General features: G+C 41.0%; 1 protein-coding gene across 4 annotated transcripts in view; it reads right to left on the bottom strand.

Annotated features, from left to right (window-relative positions):
• Nucleotides 1-21,850, bottom strand: part of ATXN1 (ataxin 1) — a 406,640-nt gene that overhangs the window by 223,566 nt on the left and 161,224 nt on the right. The window lies entirely within an intron of this gene.

Here is a 21,850-nt window from a genome sequence, read left to right as displayed (position 1 = left end):
CTTTTAGTTAAAAGAAAGAAAAGAGAAACAAATATGACAGGGATACTGAAATATGAAGTGAACAAAATATGTGGTCTAATTCTGGACAGTTCTTTTGGTTATTTTTAACATAGGTATATTCAAGAAAGAAATCAATAACTTTTTAAAATCCCTTACAAGGGATCACCCAGGAGACTGATTCGACTTGAGCAAAACAGATGCATTCAGCTAAGCTTCCTATACATGGGCCTTAGGTAAGACTCCCACCTCCGCCAACATACACCCCTCCAGAGTGGGCAGGGCTGCCTCCAAGACCACGTGTCTAATTCATTCTTCATAATTCACTTAAACTTGGCCTCTGCTGCAGCTGGAGATGTGCCAAGTAGACAGGTTCGTTTAGATTTATCCTTAGGACACAAAGAAAAAGACCAATTTTGCCTATTTCTACTCACTGAATTGTTAGGTCTCCCATTGGCCATCAGTTGAATTTAGAACAAAATAGCTGTAAAAACGTCCTGACAAACACTACCGTGAATTCATCAGACATTCCCTTAAGTGCTTATTCTACGGGGGGTGGAGGGAGGAGGTGTAAAGATGAAAGGATGGAGACCCCGCTGCTCCGCCCGGCTACTCTCTGACTCTCCTTGGAAGGAGTCCTGGGTGCTCAGGCAGAATAGACTGGTCCGTGGTACTGGGTCATCAAAAATACAGGATCCTGGATTCAAAACTTTTCATATTAACCCTCTCACAGAGAGTACAGCATATCTGTGTATTTTTAACCTCACCTATCAAGCAGAACTTTTTGGATTCCCTTGAAGACGCACATCTATCATGGCAAAAGAGCTGGCAAGGCTTACTTCCCCCCCCCTTTATGCCCTTCCTAAACGATTACAGCTGATTTTCCATTGTCCATGGGATAGGATGGAGGGCAGGGGTGGCTGAAATTCACAGGTAAACCCCAACTTTAGTTTAGTCAAAAGTGCCAACATCCTCTTTTGCAGATTAGAAAATTAACACCTTTCATGTTCCCTTCTCTTGTGTTCACAGAGCAGAGAATGGGGTGAGTGATTAGTGAGGCTTGCACACAGCTTAGAGAAACTGCTGAAGAAATAAAATTGAAAGAAGTTTGAGAAACATTCTACAAACCTCAGGCTTTCCAGCCAGCTGGGCTTCAGGGAAGATTCCTCTGAAGCCTTGGTGCCCTGGTTATCTAGGACATCTAGCAGTACGTCGGATACTAGAGACCAGACCCACTTGTAGGTCTAAGACTGTGGGTCGGCGGGGGCGATGCGCAAAATTCAAGGGAAAAGGAGAGAGGTGGAGGAGTCACGTCGGGGGTCCCTCGAGATTTTCAAAAAGCGAGAGGAATAAATGTTCCTCCACAGGAAGCGAGAGTCATGGTAAGTTTTGAAGAGAGAGGAAAAGTTTGGAACGGGTTCCATGGGAAGCGTGACAGTGCATCTGCTAGAGATGAAGCCATGGGGACCCGTCCCAAATAGAAGAGCAAGGATTGACATCAGGACCAATACACTGGGTTTGGGGACCTCTGAGAGGCTGTGTAAGTGGCGGGGATCACCCAGGGTTGGTGTCTGGAAAGGACTGTGTGACACAACTATTGGGAAAGCACAGTGAAACTTACAAGCCAGGAGACCTGGGCTGGGGATGGAGACAGTGAGCCTGAAGGCAGCTGAAACATGAGGGCGATGGAGGGATTTAGCGAAAGGGAGGGGAAGCGGGGGGCCCGGAGGCTGTGACCAGAGAGGTGAATTGCAGAGTTGGAGGTTTCAAGGTTTAGAAAGGTCCAAAGGATATTGCTTCAAGTTGAGGCACAGGTAGTAGGCGTGGCAGTGTTTGCAGGTGGCTGAAGTGAAGGAGAGACCAAATCTCAAGATGAAGAGACTGAGCAACGGGAGGGCAGAGAGTTAAGAGTCAGGTTGACCTGACGCCAGCCAGCACCAGGCTTCGATGATGTGCCCTCACTCAAACAAATGGGAATATGTCATCATCATTTTGTCAGGGGGAACACAAATGCTACTCCAGGTCCAAGGGCACATGATGAAGAGTCTTGGAACCATGTCCCTGACTTTTCACAATCAAATCAGAGAAAGGCTCTTAAACAGAAGAGAATTCTCTGAGAGACGAGCAGGTACATGACCTGGGTAAACATTATCATGATGGAGGCAACAGAGAGCAGCGCGATTAAGAGTATATAGATGTGGGGCTTCCCTGGTGGCGCAGTGGTTGGGAGTCCGCCTGCCGATAGAGGGGACATGGGTTCGTGCCCCGGTCCGGGAAGATCCCACGTGCCGTGGAGCGGCTGGGCCCGTGAGCCATGGCCGCTGGGCCTGCGCGTCCGGAGCCTGTGCTCGGCAATGGGAGAGGCCACAGCGGTGAGAGGCCCACGTGCCGCAAAAAGAAAAAAAAAAAAAGAGTATATAGATGTGGATCCAAATCCCAGCTCCTCCAACTGCCAAGCTGGACACTTCAGGCTTTATGGAGCCTCTTTAAACCTTAGCCATCACATGTGTAAAGCAGAAACACTGCAACACATGCATGATGCTTAGAAGAGAGGCTGGTGACAGGGAACTATATTCAGTATCTTGTAATAAACTATAATGGAAAAGAATCTGAAAAATAATATATATGTACATATATATGAATGTATAACTGAATTACTTTGCCATACACTAGAAACTAACACAACATTGTAAATCAACTACACTTAAATTTTAAAAAGTAGGTTCAATGGTTTTGCAAGGCAGAAATAGAGACACAGATGTAGAGAACAAACGTATGTATGGACACCAAGGGGGAAAAGCGGGGTGGGGAGGTGATGGTAGGATGAATTGGGAGATTGGGATTGACATAATACACACTAATATGTATAAAATAGATAACTAATAAGAACCTGCTGTATAAAATAAATAACAAAATAAAATTCAAAAAAAGAGAGAAGGGCTTCCCTGGTGGTGCAGTGGTTAAGAATCCGCCTGCCAATGCAGGGGACATGGGTTTGAGCCCTGGTCCGGGCTCATGGGGCAACTAAGTCCATGCGCCACAACTACTGAGCCTGTGCTCTAGAGCCTGTGAGCCACACTACTGAGCCTGCGTGCCACAACTACTGAAGCCCAGGCGCCTAGAGCCCGTGCTCTGCAACAAGAGAAGCCACCACAATGAGAAGCCCGCTCGCCGCAACTAGAGAAAGCCTGCACGCACCAATGAAGACCCAACACAGCCAAAAATAAAATAAATAAATTTATTTTAAAAAAAGAGAAAAAGAAATAAAATAATAAAATAAAATATAAATAAATAAATAAAAAGTAGGTTCAGAAAAGAAGAGAGGCTAGTGGTCTGTGATTAGTAGTTAATTGACGTTCTTACTCTTACACAACTACGTACTCAAGGAAAATTATTTTTAAGAGAGTGAGATAGCTAAGAAAAGAGAAGAAACAGTAGTGAAGCAAACAAATGTATGAAAAGGAAAAAAAATCATTATCTTAATTCCTAACTGCTTAGAAGTAAGCTACCCAGAGAAATGAAAACATGTCCCCACAAAAGCTTGTTCAGGAATGTTCATAGCGGCATTATTCATCACAGCCAAAAAGCAGAAATAACTCAAGTGACCATCAACTCACGAATGGATAAACAAAATGTGGCCTCTCCATACAATGGAATATCATTATCATAACAAGCGCTGAGTACTGATAACAAGCTACAGTGTGGACAGACCTTGAAAACAATATGCTAAGTGAAAGGAGCCAGGCACAAAAGTCCACATATTGTATGATTCCATTTATATGAAATGTCTAGAACAGTCAAATCTATACGTAAAGAAAACAGATTTGTGGTTGCCAGGAGCTGGGGGTGAAAAGTCAGAGGAAAATGGAATTCACTGCTAACGGATACAGGGTTCCTTTTGGGGGTGACGAAAATGTTCTAAAATTTACTGTGGTTAGAGAGTTGCACAATTCTCTGAATACAGTAAAAAGCACTATGTACAGTTTAAAAAGAAAAACGTTAGCTACATGGTTCTGAATGCTTCCTGCTTCCCATCTCCTGAATAAAGACTCTTCGTCTTCCCCGGGTGAGAGGTCCTGATGGGCAGAGCATATGAAATGCACCATTCCAGCAGTTCCTTTCCTTATAAATATCAGAAGATATTGATCCTCCTCCTAGAGACATTCTCAGGTAGGTGTGAGGGAGGTTATTTCTCTTCTCCTTTCTCTCTGCTTCTTCCAATCTTGGCTACTGCACTCTGTTTTCCCCAGGTGTACAGTGGGTAAAAATCAATATCTTCGTGATCTTTCACAGGCAAAAGCTTTAAGGTGGACAGGCCTTTTATACACAGTTTAAAGCTCCTGAAAAATACCGAGCGGGCGCTCTGAAGCATTGGTTCTTGGCTTCCCCACGCCATGAGGACAGAGTCCTAAAAGCAGCACTTCCTCCAAACTACTCCACTGAACAGCCAACATCATTTTCTTTGGGGAACAAACTCCAAGGAGAAAGTATTGAAAAACCATTCCCCACAGTGCATTGATGTTTGATTTATCTGATAAACATGCCAAAAATTACCTAAAAAGTAACCTCATAATACTATTGGTTCCAGGAAACCAAGCTTTTTCATAAATGTCCACAAGTGTTTTTAAGGGAATACTGATGTTAAAAAATCAGAAGGCCAATTTATTCCTTTGCAGCAATAACCATCACAACAATAATAATGATTATTATATATTTCCACATGACTCTGAGGGTCTCTGGGTAATGCTGGCTTTTGTCCACACACACAAAATGCCTTTATTATTTGAACAGTCCAGGAATCAAATATGGAAGCACTGCTCAAGGAATTTCCATGTAAACCATTTTAAAACATAATGAAGTCTTTTTAAACGTTAGTCTCTTCATGTTTCGGCTTCAATGTTCAAGGCTGAATATATGAAACAAATGATAAAGCATCATGTTTTATAACAAGTTACTCTGGTCAGTGCTATGCCAGCTATAAGACGTAAACTTCTACTGAGACAAGCACATTAGGAAACTGTAAAGTAGCCCACTGGGCCCAATTTCCATGAAGAGGTGCCAACCCCATTAGGTGTATACAACCTACAAATGAATCCAAGAGCTATGGGAGCTGGTAACTGCACGCATGACTCTAGATGGGGGGAGCGGGACAGGAGGGAGCGTCTAGGAAGCAAGAAAAAGGATTTTTCATGACATTGGAAATTAAGAGAAGTTTATATAAGATTTAAGTCGAATAACAAGAATGAATCTGTCATGTATCTCTAGGTATCTAGAAATCTGTAAACTGGAGCTGGGCATAAAACATAAATTCATTCAACAATGATTTATTTATAGTCTACACTTGGCATTTCATGTTTTTGCATCTAAATGTTAAGAAGTACAGCACCCTATTCTGCTTTTGGTTGGGTAAGGTTGAAAAATTCAGATGGTACCATGTTTCTTGTGGGGTCTTAAAAAGGTGGCTTCAAGAGTTCCCTCTTAATTAATGATTTCTGTTGGCATTTTAGAACTCTTGAATTCCCCTAAACATCCTCTTGCAATATTGGAATAACTTCTAGCTACTCTTGTAACATTAACAGCAGTGTACTTATGGGAAAATATATATGTCTTTTATATGTTTTGACAGCCAATGCTCAGTAAAAACCTGAGAGTATTTGACTGTAATGCCTCACTTTTATATAGTACTCTACCGTTCATAAAGGGCTTCTTTGTACGAATCCACAGCTACAGCTTTGCCGTTCGATATCTATAAAATGCTTTCAAAAGTATTAGTCAATTAATGAACATTTAACATAAAGGTGATCTGGAATCTATGAGGACAGCTCGGGGGAAAGGGATTGCAGCCTGGAGACGGCAGAAAGATCATGACATCAAAATTATTCTCATAGTTTTGACAGTAAAGAGAAACCATCAAGAGACACGACAAACTTAAAACCAAAAGGAAATGCTTCTTACATGGGCTGCAGTACGGTTTTAAACAGAAGGGAAAGATCATTACACATGCCTGCTATTCACTAAGTATTAACTACACTAGAATCAAAATCTGAGCCTGCAAGTACAAGTCAGAATAAGAGCTGAAACAGTTTCTTAACATTGCAGGGGCGCATGCATGTTCAAGGCAGGGAACAATGTATTCTTTTTAATATGGAAGCACTTCACCCTGACAATGTAACTATGACAAGCTTACACAGTCCTCAGCATTCTACCTCTGAACAGAACAACATCAGTAACATTCATGATCACATTCTGTCAGCTGCTCTGCTAACAGCAGAAAATTTTACTTGTATATGGATAGTAAGTTCCTCAAGAAGGGGCATTTCTAAGACCAGGGTTCCATCTTTTTGCTTCACAATACAATGCTAGCAAGAATATTTCTGTGCACACATTACACGTACATACGGATTAGAAATAAACAAGGTTCGTAATCGGCAAATGGGCTCCGTGGAGCAAATAACTGATTCGTCACATATTTGTAAAAGCAAATATAAAATCCATGAATTATGTCTCTGTGCGGACAAACTATAAACTGCTTAGAACTTTTACGTTAACAAGGCATTCTGCTGTGATCAGTTGGATTTTTCCCTTTATGTGTGAAACACACACACAAGGGAATTACAAACTTCACAGTTCTCTAACCTTTACAAACCAACACAATAATTATATTGCAAGGTATCTGACAGCCCAGGGTAATATGAGAAGAGAATTCCTTTTTCCCCCACTTCCTTTAAATAGCTCTCAATTTTTCTACAATTTAAAGACTGCCTGAGCAAAAGATTTTCATAGCTATGAATCCTACTAAAGATAAATCGGGAGATAAAATAAAATCACTATTCCAATTCACAGAATATTTGAGGCTACTCCAAAGGAAATGTTTCTCCACACATAAAGACTGTATTAAATTTTAAGAGCGAGGCTATTATCAAAATGAAGGCATAGAAAAATAAACACAAGTTAACTTGACAAGCCCATACTGATAAAGTGCAGATAAATGTTATCTCTGGGTTATATGCCTAGTACAGGCAGTCCTCAACTTATAAATGAGTTGCATACAGAAAGTTCATTTGTAAGTCAGTTGTTTGGAACTCCAAACTCATTTTCTCAGAGAAACGATGTTATAAATAAGGATTGATCTTATAGGAAGGCAAACAAGAGCTATTAAGCCCATAATGTAGACAAATTCTAGTACTGACAGCTCTCAGGCAAGCTGCCTCTATGCTAAGCAGGGAACAACAGGTACCAGAATCAGGAGGAGGTGGGGGAGAAGAGGGTTTCTTCTTCCTTACCTGGAACTTTTAAGTTCTTTCTGGCATCTGCCTCCCTTTCTTTATGTGCTCCCCACACACACACCCACCTTCTGTCTAAATGCTTCACCCGAGCCCATGTAATAGAGCATGAAAATGATTTTATATAGGTAACCCTCAACCCCTCTACCCAAACTCCCCTTCTTGTGTCCAGCCATCTGATAATCAAAGGCCAATAAATAGTTCAGTTCAACCAACACTTGTTTTCAGAGTTTTCACAGGAGATATAATCTTGGGAGAGCGGAGTGGGGAAAACCACCACATTCTGAGAACAGAACACAGACAGTGAGCCATCTGGAAGGACTGGGGTAATTTCAGGAATTCCTTTGCTACTTAGTAATGTTAACAGGAAGAGGACTCAGCTCCTGGGACGTACAGAGTAGAAGTAGGTTCCTGACCAACAGGCACAAATAAAAGCCTGGGATGGCGGTGGAGGCGCCATCTCCTAGGAGCAGCATGTACAAAGGTCCTTGCCTTTCCTTGTGAAGCCACACGACTGCTTGCTCTTCTTCCCACTGAAGATAACATCAGGGAATGCACATTCAGATCAAGAGGGTTTGAAGGAGGCAGGGTCCTGATACATCGACTCAGTGGGATCCTGATTTTCCGAGGACGGATGTATTGTGATATCCTGCCAATAACTGGGTATTCACCCACGTACACACCCAGGGTGCAGCTGGGATGGAGGCAGAGGATGACACCCGGCTCGGGAAGGTATCCAGTTGAAGCAGAGGCTGGTTTGTGTTTCAACAAACCAGCTTCCCTGACATATAGGTTGACATTTCCCAGCTTTACCTGCAATTAGGTATGTCCACGGGACTAAATTCTGGTCCAGGGAACGTGAAAGAGAACGATGTGCGCCACGTCCATTAACAAACCTCCAATGAAAACATTCACTCTCTCTCTTTCCCCCCAACTGCTGGCCAAATTGCCGCAAAAGATCGTGAAGTTCTCCCAGTGTCCCTAGGGAACAGCTGAGCCGTGAGATGGAAGGACTCTGGGTCTGGGAACCACCACCATGTGGAGACCTCCACCCCCAACTGTGGAACCCAAGTTAACTATAACATGATTGAAAAAGAAACTTCTATTGTGTTCCTCCCTGAGGGTTGGGTTGTTTTTTACTGCGACATCCTTGCCCTTGCATCATCACCTTTTTGTTGCATCTCCGGAAAAGTTCTTTATGTTCGCCTACCCTGAATAATCCATTAGGCTGGTCTGTCTCCAAACTAAATGGCCTCACCCCGCTGAGATGTTTATTATGCTTCTAGTTTTTCTAGTTTTCCTTCTTCCTTCATTGTGGTCTATATATTTAACACTAGAGAGCCTTCTTACTCCTTTTAGTCTGCTTGGAGAACTGGATAAATAAAATTGTTAAATCATTAACCTTCATTTGAGTGTCCTTCTAAGCCAACCCTGAGATACTCAGAGCCTCACCTACAGGGTCAAGTACAGGATTTGGGGTCTTTCATTTTTCTCTTTGCCGAGAAGGCTTTTTCTTATTATTTCCTGATCTCATAAGTAGATTAGGGTCGTGGAAGTATGTCTGCTGGATAAGAAAACTAGGATTGTATCATATTTATGACAAAATTCACAGAAGTGACATCACTTGAATTCTGTTAAAAGCAGCTTGCTCACTTCGTCCTCTTATATATTCATTCATTCAGTTTACTTTTAATGGGAAAGGGGAGAAAAAAGACTAAAGAAGGAAAGATGAGAGTGGAAAAGGGAAAGAATCTATAAACATCCCCCACCTCTTGCTCTGTAAATCTCCCCCGTATTTCATTATTGAGTTCTTATAAGGTACAGTAAAACTCTAATATAAATTTAAACAGATTTTGTCTAATCCTAAAACTTGGATTTCTATCCTTACTCCTTCCAGCAGCAATTTTCTGGCACTTTCCACCCTCATCTCTTTGTTGCATCTCTGAAAGGCCCACGAGGTTGAATGGTCATGCACTTCCCACGTGGCATCTTAAGAAATAATGAATTAACCTGTTTGATGTGTGTGCACCACGTCTTTGACAAAGGATGACCTGATGGATTTCCCAATCCTTATGGAACTCGCCTGAGGGTTACGGAGCAGACATTCCATCTGCCTTTACCTTACAACTTTTTTGAGAATAAGTTCAAAATGGTGCTCCAAGGTCAGCATGTGACTTCCACTTCTGCTGCCAGAAGAAAATGAGTCATTCACTGTGGTAAAGGCACTTAAAAGCTTCAGGCGCTCTGAAAAGGGAAGAAAAGTGACTGGCCTCTATGGGACTGCGGAAAGACCCACTGGACAAAGTAAGTATTTTTCTATGGAATCTTTACATAGAACCATTGACTACGATTACAATGTTTTTAAAGATTTTTTTGATGTGGACCATTTTTATAGTCTTTATTGAATTTGTTACAATATTGCTTCTGTTTTATGTTTTGGTTTTTTTTCTGGTTTTTTTCTTTTTTCTTTTTTTTTTTTTTTTTTTGGCTGTGAGGCATGTGGGATCCTAGCTCCCAGACCAGGGATCGAATCTGCACCCCCTGCAATGGAAGGCGAAGTCTTAACCACTGGACCGCCAGGGAACTCTACAATTACAATTTTGAAATAAGTTCCCTGCGAAAAAATCCTGAAGTTAATACATTAGTTTAAAAGGACATAAAAAGCTTCTTTATCCTGCCAGTTTGAACATATGTGCCTCCACCACAGGCCCACAAAGGGGGCCCCGTAGTCACTTTCCCAAGTGTTCTGCCATTGCCAAAGTCCACTCTACAAAAGATGTCATTTCTTTTTACATTCTCCACAAAACATCTATTCATATTATGAAACACACTGCCACTTAAACCATGTTTTAAACCCACCGTAGGCAAACTCACATTCCATGGAGAGTTCTCATCGTTAAAAAGATATTTGAAAATTAAGTTTACGTGCTGTAAAAGTGATAATTCTGGGCTTGAATCAGAACCACAATTTTATGTTTTTTCAAGAATATCAAGCAACTTCCATTTATAGTTAATCATAAAAGGGGTTAACCTTCTCTTCAGTAGCCTATTGTCAATAAAGTATGTATTTAGCCTAATCCCTGATTGTTATCAAAGAAGGCTGTGTTAGAAACATAACTTGAAATGTTGACTAAGAGAGGAATGGAAACCTTCAGAGACCTTCCTTTAAGACACAAATCTGATGACTGCCAGCCATGATCAAATGTGTAAGTCCAAGTATGCACAAGGGAAAGACACCGACGATTGTGCCCCTACCCTGATGTTACCCAAGCCCCAAGACTAACTCCCGACTGTAGGGGTAACAGGTCACAACTGCTGATTTGGAGGCTACCAGCTTGCTGCAGAGATACAAAAATAGTGTCATCTTTGAGCTATCTGTGGACATGTGTGTAATAACTGAGGAAAACAAGGAAATGAACGCTACCGAAACTCTTTCCTAAATTACACAGATTGAGGGACAAGCCCAAGAGAAGAGAAGAATGACATGACTAAACCCAACTGGAAGAGCATTCATTATGAGCCCACTCATTATAGCAACAAGTGAAAAAGACACAGAGCCTGAAGATGAGGAGCTTCAATTAAGCACACAAGCCTACCTTTTCTATTTCTTCTTCCATAAAGTTCATTGTACTTTTATGGTATTTTAGCTTTTACGTTTGGGACCTCTGGGACCCAGGGACCTCTACCCTGGCAGAGTTAAAGGAGTACGTGTGGGCTTTTCCTCAATAAAATGGTGATTTGATAGAGAGGTTTTCTATGAATTGAGTCTGAACAGTAGGCTTGACATCTTTATCAAGCAGAGAGAAATGCCAACTTGAAAAATACTCTACCATTGTTCATGGCTGCTGTTAAAAAACAGACTAATCCTCCCCCTTCTTTTTATTTGCAAGACAGGGACCGCTTCGGTGGGTCTGACCTGGTCACATATAAATTCATTCAGTCCAGCTCAAGCCATGGACCTTCCTGCTCCAAGTCTCATTGTAGCCAGATATTGTGTTTATACTCTATTTAATCCTCCTTCTTCACCTAGAATACATAATTCTCTAGTGTAGGCACTCAAATATCTGCAGAATGAAGGACTTCAATTACTGACATCAGCACCACCTGTCTGTAAGCTTGACCCAGGGATTTTCATCGACGACTCTTCCTCCATTCCCATATTCATCAATCACTACATTCTATGATTCTACCTCCTCAAAGGCTTTTGGATATGTTGCTTGCTCTTCCTTTTCTGACCCCCCATCCTTCCCAACCCAGGCCTCAAATGAACAGGCTCTCATTACCTACTTCTAACTCTTAACCCTCTGACCCCTCCATCTTTCCCAACTCCAGCCACCCTGGATACCCTGTCACCAACTCCATATATATATATATATATATATATGCATTTGTTGCACGATATATATCGTGTCACTGAGTCATTTCCTTGAACAAGAACTTGCGACTCTGCATCACCTGCCCTATTAACTTCAAACTCCTCTGCCAGGTCTTCTCCTCTCCTCCCGTCTTCCCCAAAGCTGCCCAACTTTCTTTCACATTGATCTCCAGCAAAAATACACACATCACTCAGCCACACAGGTCACCTGCATCCCTCCCTCGTACCTTTGTCCCTGCAGTCCCTGCAACTAGAACAACTTCTCAGTGTGTCCCATCCGTCATATCTAGCCCTCCTTTCAAGGTGCAAATCGGGTTTTCCTTCTCGAATGAAACTCTTCTTGGCCACTTCAATCCCCAGCCGTCTCTCCTTCCCCTCAATACCCACTCAGCCCAGAGCTGGCCCCTCCATCACAAGTTCTTAGCTGTATACTGTCATGTATGGCTCTGTACTTGCCTCTCGTGGATTGGTATTGCACCCTTCAGCAAGGTTTTCATAAAGATAATTTTAGATTTACAGAGAGCTGCAAAAGCAGGAATGTTCCTTTGTACCCTTCATCCAGCTTCCCCTTAAGTCAACATCTTACATAACCAAAGAACAATGATCAAAACTAGAAAATTAACCTTGGTCAGTATAGAATGTACTAGGATGTCACCAGTTTTTCCACTAATGTTTTCCTCTATTTCAGGATCCAATCTCGGATTTCACCTTGCATTTAGTTGCCATGTCTCTTTCATCTCTTCCAATCTGTGGCCATTCCTCAGTCCTTCCTGATCTTTAAAGAACCTTGACACTTTTGAAAAGTAGGTGTCTGATTCATTGATTGATTGAGTCACTGATTCATTCATTAAACAAATGACGTTTAGGGCTTTGTCTTAGGTGCTAGACTGACAACAAATAAAACAGTTCCTTGGGCTTCCCTGGTGGCGCAGTGGTTGGGAGTCCGCCTGCCAATGCAGGGGGCGCGGGTTCGTGCCCCGGTCTGGGAAGATCCCACGTGCCGCGGAGCGGCTGGGCCCGTGAGCCATGGCTGCTGGGCCTGCGCGTCCGGAGCCTGTGCTCCACAGCGGGAGAGGCCACGGCAGTGAGAGGCCCGCGTACCGCAAAAAAAAAAAAAGCAGTTCCTTTTTTCAAGATGTTAACAGCCTAGTTACTAGAAATTCATGTGAATGTCTAGAAGTCCTTGATAAAAGTATCTGGAGAGTACAAGTATACTCCAGTTTTCAAAAGTTCACTTCATGGCACTTTGCTTTTACAAAAGACCTATATCAGCACCTATTTTTGCTAATGGAAAGAAATCTGAAGAGGATTTTGGCTTTTATGAAAGCAGGTGAAAAGGGGAAATGGTTTTAGCACTGGTTTTTCAGCAGCTGTTACAGTGGCAGCACGCACCCCCAGCAGAAGAGTGGCACCACCAAGCTCCTTCCTGGAACTACAGGAAGCATCTCAGCATCAAGACACCACAGGTTTGAACTGTGTCTGTGAGCGTCTGTGCTTCATCTCCATTTGTTTTGTGCAGCCGTTAGCAAGATGTGTCCTAAGGTAATTGCTTCTTCGCTTTAAGCCATTTCGGCTTACGAAAGGTTTCACAGGAACACTCTACTTTCGGATAGCAGGAAAACCTGTACAGTGATGGGTCAAATGGCAAGACTGTAAATTTTACCTGGAGAAGAAAACGCAGGGTGACAGGCAGGCAGGAAAGACTGTCTTAAGAAAAACAGCATTTTGTTCTCCTTTTTAATCCATTGCTCACTCTATAAAAATAGTGGGCATATAAAATATCTAGAGACAAATCCTATCATACAGTTAGCGGGTACACTCTGCCTCTGAATCTTCTAAACTAATTCCTAAAATCAAACACCTCAAGGGCACACTTTTTAGGAAGATTTAATGTAGTAGACATAGACTCTTTATATAGTGACTATGTGCTTCACTAGAAAATTTGCAAACGGTTTAGGTAAAAAAAAAAATCTGAGAAGCCATTTGTCTTAACCCAGTTTTCAAATCCAATTTCATAGTTTTTATTCCTTCACAGGAAATAATGAAGAGCAAATAAGAAGCATCATCAATCAAAGATGGACTCCCTAAGTTTCTTTACTCAATTCAATTTTCTTGTACTGCTCCTACTGTATTTTCCAAACAAAGCTGTTCTTTTCTACATGTGATAGTTCAGCCCTGCAAACACCCTCAGGAATAATAAACAAACAATCGGGCACATTTTCTGCCACAAATTTCACTCTGCAATATTCTTTATCCGAAGCATTTTGAATTCCAAGCAAGCAGAGACACGTCTGTATCGCAAGACCTGCACACAATAATGTGTATTTTTAGACCCTTATTGACACTTAAATCTGTTAATATTTAACTCCTACTACTGTTCTAAAGGAGGAATAAGCAAACTCTCCAGCACACACAATGTTACATCAAACACTTTAATTCTAATAGTAAATGCTGCCGGAAGGAATTCTACTTTCATTATTTTATGTCACCCTTTCTAATTAATGTCGATGTGTCTTTTCCATGGGAGGGTACATACAACAGATGCACATATGTGCTGTATCTGTGGATATCCACACAAATGCACACATATTCATGAGTACAACATGCAACTACACTCATACGCATACAGACTGGCCCCCAGTCTGTATGTTAGTATCCACTTCTAAATAGAGCTTGTTGCAGTCCCCGACTTGCATGGGAATACACACAAACAGCATCTAATCCAGTTGATTTCCTTTCATTAACTTTTGTAGGAGATTAAGATTAAATACTTAAAAAAAAAAAAAAAGCCAAGTAGACACTTCAGGGGGTCTGTGATTAAGAAACACAGAAGCTAATGAGACAGATGGGCTGCTGCATAAAGGGAATTTCAGTGCGCCAGCCCACACTCTGTAGAGATTTACTGTGCTTCACCTTTTCCGTTGCAAAGTCTTCATCATTTAGCATCTTACTTATTTGACTCTTGTCCCTCGCACAGACCCCCTCCTATTTCTGCCTAAACCTCCTGAAATGAGGATTATTAAATAAAACAAGACAACGTTCTTTTTTTTTAATCTGTTATTCAAGGTTTACTCAGAAGCAATATTTACTATAAAATCATGGGGTTTCTAGCTCAACAGATAGTGGACAACTCTGTTAACAGAGCTGGCTGGAAAATTTTTAGAAAAATCCCATTAACATAGAAGAATTTCTGGGCCAGAAAAACGAGGAGCTGAAAAAAAAATTCACGTATATTTAAAAACTATTCACAATAGATTTTTCCTCTATGTGATTGGTCCTCTAAGCTATCCTCACACACACTGGTGATCACTGTCCCTAAGAGCTTCTCCATAAACAGTGCATATTTACAGAAACAACATATGTGGAGGGCCTTACAATTTATCATACATTTTTTATGCATTCCTACACTTGATCCTCACAGTACCCGTTAGGTATAATTATCTCTATTTTACAGATTTAGAAAAAAAAAAGCCCTCAGACTTTAAGTGATTTCCCCAAGGTTACAAAGCAAATAAATTGTACAACTGAAACTCAAAACCAGGATCTCTGTTACCAAATCTCCTTTTTTTTTTTTCCCACAACATGAATTCAAGTTTCCTTGAATTCATTTCGGTTCTATTTTATAATAGTAGACTATACAAACTCCGCTCCTTACCTAAAGATTTTATATGCTTCTAAATGAAACTATGTATTTTAAAATTTTCCCCATATATATTTTAAATTCTCTCCTTTCTGGTTAAATTGAAATGCCCTGGTTCCTTTAGTATCTGCTTCCATTATTCTCTGGAATCTCCCTTTTGAGAGATCTGATGTCCTATTATCTGATGATCTGATTATTTCTGTGTTGACAACTCTTCCGTCTGTGCTTTTTAAAAAATTGTCGCTGTGCACATTGCTTAGTATTTTTCAATTGTATCCACTACAACGTCCATGATCTTGCTCTAATATTAATCACAATGGTAACTTCCATTCTAGAAAACTTAAAGAATTCTCCATTTTTATTCAACTGCATTCGTCTACCAGGTACATTTCTTGAATCTTCCTCCCCAGTCACTGTTATTGCCAAGATCTTTGAATTAAACAGTAGGGTTGTCCTTTCTTTTTGGGGGGGGAGGGGTTGTCCTTTCTTATCTGCAAGTTCATCCTGCCTGAGCCATTTAAAAAAGGTGCTTTAACATAACAACTTCTCAGCGTAGTATATTCTGATGTCATAAATACTACACCATGATATTATCCTATGCAGGGAGCAAAAGGAGGAAGTGGCTCTGAAAGACAGATCTAGTCATGTGCCAACACAGCCTGATAATTAGATCACTGGGAAAAGAGAGAGAAAACTCACAAGATTATAGCCAAATGGGCTACCAGACAAGCCCCCTCTCTGGTGTGTGTAGGTGATTGGTCACCACCGAGCTTCAGGAGCCGAAGTCCACATTGTCTAACCCGAAGAGATAATCCAACTTCAGGGCATCCCATCCTCCCTTCCTGTTGCCCAGCTCTGCTTTCCCAGCTCTTTTAATTGGATTATTTTGGAATCTGCTATTTCTGTCTCACTCCTTTCCCCAAACTGTCATATAAGTACTGCAGCTTGACTATTACACAGCTGCCAAATTTCACTCCAGAGATGGCTGTACTTCAGTGGCAAGTGAAGTGATGCTCTCTCTGTGCCATCTGAATACTAGCTTAAGAGCTTCAGCATCTGGAGGGGGTTGCCTTGCCTTGGTGCAGGAAAGAAGTGTTTTGTTTTGTTTTATCATCATCACTCGAGGGGCAGGTCATTAGCTCCACCTGAACATGAAGGAGGAAACAAACCAAAAAACACTCCACACATATACACAAATGCATGGAGAGAATACAAACGGTGACTGGGACTTTTCATGGGTTCTTTTCTATGGGGACTTCAAAGCCTTAAAACATCAAGGATGTAAGATGATGTTGTTTTTCAGAAGCAGAAGAAGCCTCAGAGCGTAGTCCGCTCGTGTTACAGATATAAAACTTGGAGGCACAAAATGAGTACCTTGTTCAAAGCTCTCCTGATCCCCAGACCCAGGGCGTTCCACTTGAACTTGGGTTCAGCCATGGATGCACTCAGAGGGTCACATCTCCACCAGTGGAACCAAACACAACGCCAGCTTCTAAAGCATATGATATCAGTACTTAATTTCTTGTTTTGTTTGGTTATATTGAGTTATTTTTGATACTCAAGAAAAATCTCTACCAGAAAAAACAGAGTGTGAAGTAGCAGGGAGAAACAACAGAATAGAATTAGTAGTAGCAGATGCTTTAACCATGTGCCAGGCCAGGAAATGTTCTAAAAGTTGATTATGCATGTAATCTTCACAGTGACCTGTTGTTCTCACTTTAAAGAAAAGAAAAATGAAAGACACAGAAGAAAGAATACTTCCAAAGAGAAAACAGGAGGCAGAGGAAGTTGACAGGTCATAGAAACAACCTTCCCAAATTTTACTCAAAACACTTAGTGAAAATCTAAATAAATATCAATGATACACTTCTCATTTAATCTAAAGACATAATCCTTGATACCGCTTGGCATCTAGAGGCATGCATCTTTTGTTTCTTGCTAACTCAAACAGAGGAGTATACTACTCCCACGAATTTCTATAGACTATTTCTAAATCTTACAGTGATAATGGTTCTTTCAATAATCAATGAACAATCAATGACTCGCTATCTGAACCCTGGTGAAATGGAAGGCACTAATGATATCTGAGGGGGTCTTGAGTTGGGGGAAAAGGGGACTAAATGATCTTCATGTTCCCTTCAACCTCGAAATACTATAACACCAACTAAATACTATAACACCGACGGCTGTAATAGGTAATATTCTAGAATTTAGAAAACATATCCAAATACTTCATCTCATTTGATAAACTCTAAGAGAAAAAAAGAGAGTCATTTAAAAAGTACCACAGAACACTGACACTTTGATATTTCTACATCTAGTCATCACTCACACTTTGAATAGTACAGTTTGCCAACACTGACAGCTGCATTAGTGTATTAGGAGAGAGGAAATCTCCGCAGCATTATGCTTCAGCATCGCAACGTGGAAAAGAAAAACAATAAATAAATAAAACAGTAGGCTTCGGTATCAACCATTTTCTCATGTGTTTTACTGTCAGATGACAAAATATTCTACCTCATTTCATGAAAGGTAAGAGGACTATGGGAATGTTTGCACACTGACACAGTAAATTATATTATTTATAAGATTTTTCAAAGAATAAAATGCTTTATACAGAAGTCTGGTAAATTATTTTAGATATTCGAATACACTCCAAAACAGTTTTGAAAAGCTATGCCTACATATAAAACACTATGCACCCTGGAGTCTCTGTCTCTACGTTTTTCATTTTGCCATGAAAAACATCATTAAAGTGTCTCAAAATAATACCTTCCCCCAAACTAGCTATGAGTTATGCAGACTACCTTCAGACTGAAGGAACTAGAGTGGAAAAGAAAAGAACATATTTATGCTAAAAGATGATTTTGGAGAAGATCTCTATTTTAAAGATTTAATGAATATCAATTGGGTTTTCTCAACCTTAGAAATGTACATTGCAAATCCCAGTGTGTGTGTTGGGGCTTGGGTGGAATAGGTTGGGAGTGGGATGGACAACTAAACTAAACGAACTGGGCTTGTCAAAGAAAGGAAAAGTATTTGAGTAAAATATATGGTAGAAGTTTGAGCCCCAGAATAAAGCAGCTGACTAGGGAGCAATAATACAGAAGAAAAGGGTCCCTCAATGATAGTAAAGCCAAAGCCAAAAATGTAGCCTTTACCAAACCCATGTTGAAGGTCAAAGGAGATAAAATAAACCTCTAAGTGGATTTTATTATTTAAGAGACCACTAAAAGCAACCAGGAATGGAGGGAGGAAGGTAAGAAGAACCACAATCCCACAAACAAGCTGAGTGGAAGGGTACCAAAATGCTAAAGAGGCCAAGAGGTGACAACTGGAGAGATTATTTCGATCCAGAAGTTAAATCTGTTTAAAATTAACTAAATAAAGTTAACTGTGGTTGCCCACAGAAGGGAAAATTGATCATAGAACTAATCTCGCTCTCCAACGTGAAGGATGGTGGATAAGGTAAGAATAGGGATGTCATTAGTCCAAGTTAGAGTAAGGTCAATGTGTTCTGGTGAAGCCACCACCTCAGTTCTTCTTTTGGGTGTGGTTGAAAAAAGAAAGCACCACCTTATACCATGAGCCATCCACTCTCCTGTCTCACGTTTATACAGTCATAGAATAAAACACCCATTTCACAATTTGTTAAAAGACAGATTATCGATAGCAAGTTTTATTTCTATTACCTAAATTGAGAGATCAATGGCTGCATGATTTTTATGGGCTCTGACAATTGTGCATTCAAGTCAAGTTTCACACTTGTCTTCTCTCGGTACCTTCTTCGCGTCCCAATCTGGTCCTGCTTTCAGTAACCACAACCTCACTGCTAGTCCCCCTCCTCTGGTTCTTTCTGCCTGAGCCTTCCGGATCAACAGGTCTTTTTCTCCACTGGTTTCTCCACTCTCTCATTTCAGATGCACTCTAAACCTCCTTTTAGAATGGTCCAGATCATCTCCCCTGTTCACCCAAACCAGGTTCTGATGCTGCCGACGGTATCTGCCTTAGAAATGAAAGCTCCATCAGGGCAGGCCCCTTGTCTACCTTGTCCCATTCCGTATCTCCAGTGTTTAGAACTGTGTGAGTACATAGTAGCCCCCAAAGAGGTATTTGCTGAATGAATAAATGAGGGATGAATGACTAAATGAGATCAGAATTTAAAGACATCATCTCAGTTTCTTCCAATTCAAAATTTGTGCTCTCACTCTGTTCTGGCAAAGCCCGAAGGCACCCCAAAGGCCCTATGGGTTGAGTTCTCAAGAATGATTTGAGTTCTCAAATCAACCCTGAATTGAGTTCTCAAGAATGATTTGGCCTGGTCTTGCAGAGGAGTTTCCCACATGATTGCAACAATGGTCTGGTTATGGAGACAACCCAAAACTGCTGTGAAATGTGGTTAAATATGCCCCACTCTTCTGCCTCCCTAAAGAAATTTCATCCTGGTAAGCCCCTACTAATCAACGTGTCTGCATTTCTGCACACCAGCATGCACAGCTAGAGAATCCTTTCTTCCTCTCTGTTTGAGTCCCTATTGATTCTGTAGTTGGGGAGGAATCAAAGTGCTATCCAAATACCAAACATCCCATATGGCGGTGTTATCACCGCCCTTACTACAGAGATGCTCGGCCTTTCTACCTCAGCTCGCTGGAGTCTGGCAGAACACGACGCACTCTTTTGCTGACACATTCACTGTCCTCTCTCCCTTTGTGAACTTATTAATTTTGTTGAAGTAACATATGTACGTGCATAAACACAAGTTTCATTTTCTTATGCGTCCTCGTAATCATTACGAGGAGAATAATTTATGGTCCACTAAAGAGGAATTCTTAAGCTAAACTGTCTTAATTGGGAATTCAGATGTTCCTCTTTCACTGAAAAGTACAGAGCTGTTCAAATTAGACTGGAAATTTGGGCCAAAACAAATGTACACACACAAGACTTGCAGAGTCTCCGGTGAAAAGCATTAGCTGAAACCAGACAAGTCGCCGTGGGTTTGTCTCCTTGATGCCAAATCACGCTCTGACTCTTTTTCCTTCTACATTGCAACCTTATGATGTGGTTCAAGGGTTGAGGGACTCGCCCTTGTGAAAGGAAGCTTATTTAGTAATGGGAGAACAAGATGAGCCTAGCAGGGCAGCTCATATGTGGAGCTGGACCGTTAAGAGATTCAGTGCAGCTCCAAGGGGCCAGGAAGCTGGCCTTATCCAAGGTCCTTGCTGTATCTCAGGAGTCAGGCAGCCGGGGGTGGGGATGAGGCTCTGTTCTCACATAAGGGCTGCTCCAAGGGACCCACTGGTCAGTGTCACAGACAGTTTTGACTTCATAGCTCTGTGGCGAATGGGTCTCTGACTTGCAGACTTCAGTCAGCCAGTTTCTCCAGAACTGGGATTACTCCATTAATTCTAATAAAAGCCATTCAGAAATATATTATACGTTTTTTGGATCCCAGAGGAGGATGAAACAAAGGAGGAGGAAGGGAAAAAACAGTTTTACAAGAATGGGATTGTACCATGGTTAGTGTCGTACTTTGCTTTTTTTACTTTGATCGTGACCATCTTCTCACAGCATTAAATACTCTTTTGGAATAGGACTTTTAAATGATCTCACATAGAGTTCCTTGTAAAAACACCCTATGAGATGGGTACTAGTATTATCTAAATTTTATAGACTTAGACTTTGAGCTGTATAGTAAGTTGCCCAAGGTCATACTTCAAGAAAATAGCAGAGCTGGAGTTTGAGCCGAGGCAGTCTGGAGTCTGCCGTCTTATCGACTGTGATCCACAGCCCCTGAATCACACGGTACGACCATAATTATATTTCATCCTACTCCCAATGTTCGATGGGTATATGTGTATGTATACAGACACACACACGTGTGTGTAGTGTTATACATACACACACGTGTGTGTGCATACATATACACGCACACATACATATACACACCTGCATATGTACATATATATATATACACACACATACATGTATATTAACTTCAGATCCATGTTTAATGATGGCTGCTTTTTATTAAATACCTTTTTATTCTTTTTTTTTTTTTTAACAGGAATAAAGACACAGACCTACTAGAGAATACCTTTTTATTCTTATTAAAAAATAAAAAATTATGTTTTCCATTGAAAAAGTATGTGATCTCATGGTTGTCTGGGACCCTTCCATGCTTCTTGATTTAGTATTATTTCTCAAATGTTAACTACTGGTAAGTTTCAAGCATGCTACTGTCTACAGAAGAAAGGTTCTTCAAAATAGTATTATTTACAAATAAATGCCCCCTCCCTCACAACCACCACCCCCAAAAAAGGGACACGTAGAGGCACCATTTCTCAGAATCAACTGGCAAAGACTCTTTTTGTTTTCCAAATTCTCAGCACTGGCAAAACTATATGGAAGTAGGTCTCTCATATACTGCGCCTCTGGAAATATAAACTGGTCTGACTTTATTGGAAAGTAATTTGGCAACAAGTAGCAAGAGTATTAAAACTTGAAAGCTCTTAAATTCAGCAATTTACTGCTAAGGAACTATCCCAAGGAAACCAT

This window comes from Mesoplodon mirus, assembly GCF_964341445.2.
Source record: "Mesoplodon mirus genome assembly, chromosome: 12".
NCBI lineage: Eukaryota > Metazoa > Chordata > Mammalia > Artiodactyla > Ziphiidae > Mesoplodon > Mesoplodon mirus.
The sequence above is the reverse complement of the archived record's forward strand: the minus strand, read 5'-3'. Positions and strand labels throughout refer to the sequence as shown.